This window comes from Armigeres subalbatus, chromosome 3 (genome assembly GCF_024139115.2).
Source record: "Armigeres subalbatus isolate Guangzhou_Male chromosome 3, GZ_Asu_2, whole genome shotgun sequence".
In the NCBI taxonomy this organism is placed as follows: domain Eukaryota; kingdom Metazoa; phylum Arthropoda; class Insecta; order Diptera; family Culicidae; genus Armigeres; species Armigeres subalbatus.
This window is the reverse complement of record NC_085141.1, coordinates 77629324-77635323: the sequence shown is the minus strand read 5'-3', so window position 1 is coordinate 77635323 and position 6000 is coordinate 77629324. Positions and strand designations below refer to the sequence as shown.

The 6000-nt window shown below is 39.3% G+C and overlaps 1 protein-coding gene across 3 annotated transcripts in view; it reads left to right on the top strand.

Annotated features, from left to right (window-relative positions):
- Positions 1–6000, top strand: part of LOC134226139 (FMRFamide receptor) — a 371866-nt gene that overhangs the window by 321859 nt on the left and 44007 nt on the right. The window contains exon 3 of one of the 3 annotated variants that reach the window (XM_062706719.1): positions 2399–2457. The exons of 1 other annotated variant lie outside the window; for it this stretch is intronic. The gene's annotated coding sequence lies outside the window, so the exon portion shown is untranslated. Of the gene's footprint in view, positions 1–2390; positions 2458–6000 lie in introns of those variants that run through there. One more of the 3 variants, XM_062706717.1, reaches the window with a different exon arrangement.

Genomic DNA, 6000 nt, shown 5'->3' with positions numbered 1-6000 from the left:
CAGAACAGAAACAGAACAGAAGCAGAACAGAAACAGAACAGAAACAGAACAGAAACAGAACAGAAACAGAACAGAAACAGAACAGAAACAGAACAGAAACAGAACAGAAACAGAACAGAAACAGAACAGAAACAGAACAGAAACAGAACAGAAACAGAACAGAAACAGAACAGAAACAGAACAGAAACAGAACAGAAACAGAACAGAAACAGAACAGAAACAGAACAGAAACAGAACAGAAACAGAACAGAAACAGAACAGAAACAGAACAGAAACAGAACAGAAACAGAACAGAAACAGAACAGAAACAGAATAGAAACAGAACAGAAACAGAACAGAAACAGAACAGAAACAGAACAGAAACAGAACAGAAACAGAACAGAAACAGAACAGAAACAGAACAGAAACAGAACAGAAACAGAACAGAAACAGAACAGAAACAGAACAGAAACAGAACAGAAACAGAACAGAAACAGAACAGAAACAGAACAGAAACAGAACAGAAACAGAACAGAAACAGAACAGAAACAGAACAGAAACAGAACAGAAACAGAACAGAACAGAAACAGAACAGAAACAGAACAGAAACAGAACAGAAACAGAACAGAAACAGAACAGAAACAGAACAGAAACAGAACAGAAACAGAACAGAAACAGAACAGAAACAGAACAGAAACAGAACAGAAACAGAACAGAAACAGAACAGAAACAGAACAGAAACAGAACAGAAACAGAACAGAAACAGAACAGAAACAGAACAGAAACAGAACAGAAACAGAACAGAAACAGAACAGAAACAGAACAGAAACAGAACAGAAACAGAACAGAAACAGAACAGAAACAGAACAGAAACAGAACAGAAACAGAACAGAAACAGAACAGAAACAGAACAGAAACAGAACAGAAACAGAACAGAAACAGAACAGAAACAGAACAGAAACAGAACAGAAACAGAACAGAAACAGAACAGAAACAGAACAGAAACAGAACAGAAACAGAACAGAAACAGAACAGAAACAGAACAGAAACAGAACAGAAACAGAACAGAAACAGAACAGAAACAGAACAGAAACAGAACAGAAACAGAACAGAAACAGAACAGAAACAGAACAGAAACAGAACAAGAACAGAACAAGAACAGAACAAGAACAGAAACAGAACAGAAACAGAACAGAAACAGAACAGAAACAGAACAGAAACAGAACAGAAACAGAACAGAAACAGAACAGAAACAGAACAGAAACAGAACAGAAACAGAACAGAAACAGAATAGAAACAGAACAGAAACAGAACAGAAACAGAACAGAAACAGAACAGAAACAGAACAGAAACAGAACAGAAACAGAACAGAAACAGAACAGAAACAGAACAGAAACAGAACAGAAACAGAACAGAAACAGAACAGAAACAGAACAGAAACAGAACAGAAACAGAACAGAAACAGAACAGAAACAGAACAGAAACAGAACAGAAACAGAACAGAAACAGAACAGAAACAGAACAGAAACAGAACAGAAACAGAACAGAAACAGAACAGAAACAGAACAGAAACAGAACAGAAACAGAACAGAAACAGAACAGAAACAGAACAGAAACAGAACAGAAACAGAACAGAAACAGAACAGAAACAGAACAGAAACAGAACAGAAACAGAACAGAAACAGAACAGAAACAGAACAGAAACAGAACAGAAACAGAACAGAAACAGAACAGAAACAGAACAGAAACAGAACAGAAACAGAACAGAAACAGAACAGAAACAGAACAGAAACAGAACAGAAACAGAACAGAAACAGAACAGAAACAGAACAGAAACAGAACAGAAACAGAACAGAAACAGAACAGAAACAGAACAGAAACAGAACAGAAACAGAACAGAAACAGAACAGAAACAGAACAGAAACAGAACAGAAACAGAACAGAAACAGAACAGAAACAGAACAGAAACAGAACAGAAACAGAACAGAAACAGAACAGAAACAGAACAGAAACAGAAACAGAACAGAAACAGAACAGAAACAGAACAGGTCAGAGGGCCTCTTTTTTCCCAAAACGCAGCTGATTCTCGTTAATAAAGTAATGAAAAAAAACCAACTGTTTCAAAACAATTGTTTAAAAGTTGCATATAGTTTAATCAAACATACTTTGATTATTTATTTTACTTACTTGATGTAATGAAACACAAGACTTTATGGTTTTCCAGCATCTGAACATTCCATTTACAGCACGTAGCGTCAATCTATTTATTTGTTGATACCCTTCAATGTAAAGTCTGCACATAAGCACCATAATAAACATCAAAATAACTTTCAACATTACTAACGTTGTTGTTTTCTTTTTATCCTTTCAGGGTAATCATCCCGACATCAACGGAACATTGTCTCATGGTAACTTTCAGCAACTCGAATTTCCCTCGAAACGGCAGCGAATGGAATGTTCTCGCGGTGACTGACAGTGGTAAATATTTACAGTCAGGCTTTTCTTCCGGCACAGTTTCGCACACGGTGCATTAAATCATAACCAGCACCGGAGAGTAATCAACGCGTCGTCGACACGAGCCGGAACAAGCTTTCCATCACTGTCTGCCAGCGAAGTGTCATCCCATAATCGTGAACGGCAGAACGTGTGCAAATGTTGTGCCTGCGTGGGAAACGGGGACAGTATGCTTCGATTGCGTATATGGAGCGTTCCTCTTGCTTCTTAGATTCTAATTGAGAGTTTGAAGGAGGACCATGTTAAAGACGACAAATTTCTCAGTATAACATTTTGTAATCTGCTGCCATAGTCAGCCGCAGTACTAGTAATTAGGGCCACCTACTCTGCCGTAATCTTAAAAAATGCACCCCATTCTTTTTTTTCACGCGGGTTATGCCTGCCGTGTAAAAAAAATAGGTTCAAAATACGAAAATTATAAAAATATTTTCGTCCTATTAAAATCAAAATGCCATGCTGGCTATAACGGGGAATAGAAAAATCAGCCTCTGTTTTCGATCTATTATTTATTTTAGAAAACTTTCATTGAGTCGATTGAGAGAATTTGTTATTCCCAAATCGTCCTAGAATAATGCACTGGTTGATTGCCTAGCGATGGTAGGTTACAATTCGCTGCAACGAACATGGTGTTCTTGCATGACAAGCAGAGACTAAAAGTAACCGAACCCGTCAGAATTGTGCATTTTCTACTGAACAGTAAAATTTCAATTTAGATGCTTTTACGTCGATTCGTCATACCAAATCATAAATCTAACTCCTGAGGCTGTTGTGTACAGATCCACTGTAACGTACCGATCAACGAACGAGGCAGCCAATCTACGTAGTAAATCTATTTCAGTTTGTTACGACTTGCAGAAACATCCCTTAATATTGAGAAGCATTTAACCGCTGGGGGCTGTTTTGCAACATTTTCTCCCATATCTCTGATTGCCATTAGCCGTGATGTATCCTCGTGGCATAGTAGCTTCATCTTCGGTTTCATCAAAGCAAGAAGGAGGCATGACCCAGTCCCATCTGTAATACGGAACTAATATTGAGCCCCGCATTATAACTTGCGCCATGTAGGCAGATGGGAGTGTGTGCGCGTACGCTCACGCTGTTAGTTTTGATGGTCGATGACGACGGGCCCCGAGCAGCGGAGTACCCAATTCAGCAATCGACAAACATGTAAATGTGGGTTGACTGCAAGAACAGATAAGGTGGGTGGAAGGACCTATGTTTATGGTTGAGCATCAACATTTGCATTACCATAAAACCGCACCGCAAGTTCAAAAGTTTAGCACCTTACTTCAGTCGGTAGAACAAGATCGTATTTACATGAAGGTGGTTACCGTTCCCTGTACCACATAGACTGGCATGAGAAGTTTGCATGGCGACGGTGTTTGCACACAGAGTTATCAGCAGTTGGAAAACAATCCAAGAAAGTTTAATATCAGAAAAAGTTATTGTAAGTTTGAATAAATCATTGAAAATACGACAGCAACTATAACGCCTTCATAGGGCAGAATATACTTAACCATTGACTCGACCCAGACAAAGTACATGTTTGCGGTTAGAGACAGAGGTAGGCCTATTGTTGTAATATTATTGACATTATCTTTTTTCAAGAAACGCATTGACAAGCATTGACAGCAGTTATGGGTTATTAGACCAGTCTACAGAAACGGTAGCCCATCATTTATCACGTATTCGAAAATTCCTGCCATGGCAAAGTGTCCATTTTCTGCTACCATTTACCGTTGGCATAAACTTTACTCTAGAGAATAAGTAGCACGTAGCAAAACGGTATCGATCTAAAACAAAGCCAAAATAACGCAATCACTATATCTATCCAGCTAAGATACATCGAAAGAACTCCAAAAGCCACAGATGTTGTCGCTGTGGCTTGTTGTTGTTCGTCGTGTTGTTGTATGTACCTTTGCAAAAGGTAAGCCTCTGCACATGCTTCACAATGTCTTACTCCTCCAAACCGAATAATGGTGAAGTATCTCTGGCTTTCTGCCTGGACTAGTAAATCATCGACTTTATTTCGATACGCCCTTGATCTGCTTGGGGCTAGGAATGTGGTTCCGTACCCCTGCTGAAATGGTTAACTTTTCCCAGCGGCAGATGATGGTCGTCTGGAGTTCTCGAATAAAGGTTATTGTACGATGTTGCAGTTGCGTGCTCACGGACAAAAGGTGGACCAAATATTGCAATTCGTTTTCGTCTGGTAGAATGTTTAGCCAAATAAATGCCAACGCTATGGGAGATTTTCAGTTGAAACCAAAAATATGCACCATTAGATTTAAAAATATCACCATCAAATTTTGTATCATTTTTGGAAACAATTTTTGTTTTGTTGATGCTCCTCACTTGTCTATAAAACAAGTTAGTACTATTACATTTATTTCCGCCAGCCCAAAAAAAAAAAATATTTCCGCCGTTTGATTGTTACTCCACACATTCGATCTGTACAGTATTGTAGTCTTGTAGTGCCTCGCACTTAGCCGTGCGGTAAGACGCGCCGCTACAAAGCAAGACCATGCTGAGGGTGGCTGGGTTCGATTCCCGGTGCCGGTCTAGGCAATTTTCGGATTGGAAATTGTCTCGACTTCCCTGGGCATAAAAGTATCATCATGTTAGCCTCATGATATACGAATGCAAAAATGGTAACCTGGCTTAGAAACCTCGCAGTTAATAACTGTGGAAGTGCTTAATGAACACTAAGCTGCGAGGCGGCTCTGTCCCAGTGTAGGGATGTAATGCCAGTAAGAAGAAGAAGTGCCTCGCACTTTACTCAACTTATGAACAAAGTTTGTTCATTCAGCAAACAAGCATTTGGTTCAAGTAGCAAATCATGAGTCGAAGCAATTTAGGCTGTGTACAAAGTGCACAATCGAATGGAGACGCGTGGTACATACTTCATCACAACTCGGGTCGGATATGTAGGGCCTCGGAGCGAGGCGGAGTAGGGCGAAATTATGCCTTTTTTTGCATTTATCCTCTATTTGAAATTTGGAACAAATTATCCGGTGCATGCAAAGCGTTCATATGCCCCCATCAGGATGTAGTCGATTATTTATTCGAAAATCGACTCATTTGGCTGAATTTCGAAATACTGTATTGTGCGTGTCTGAGTCATTTGACATAAAGTCATTTGGCATAACGCCATTTGGCATAAGGTCATTTGGCATAAAGGCCATTTGGCATAATGGTCATTTGGCATAACGGTCATTTGGCATAATTTAGAACTGCAAGAAAAAAATGGGTCATTTGGCATAACGGACATTTGGCATAATTTTGAAGTGTGAAAGCGAAAATGATATTTCATGTAATGTTTAGCGTAGATTAAGTAGGTCGAGGCTGTTTTCTGATAAATTTAGACCGATGGTAAACATTTTCCGGAAGAATGAAATAACAAAACGGCAGAATTGCTTCCGAGGGAGGGATCACATTCATCATTGACTTATTCCGGCCACATGCCTACTTTTAAAGTAGGGATTACATCCACCATTGCTTCAATCC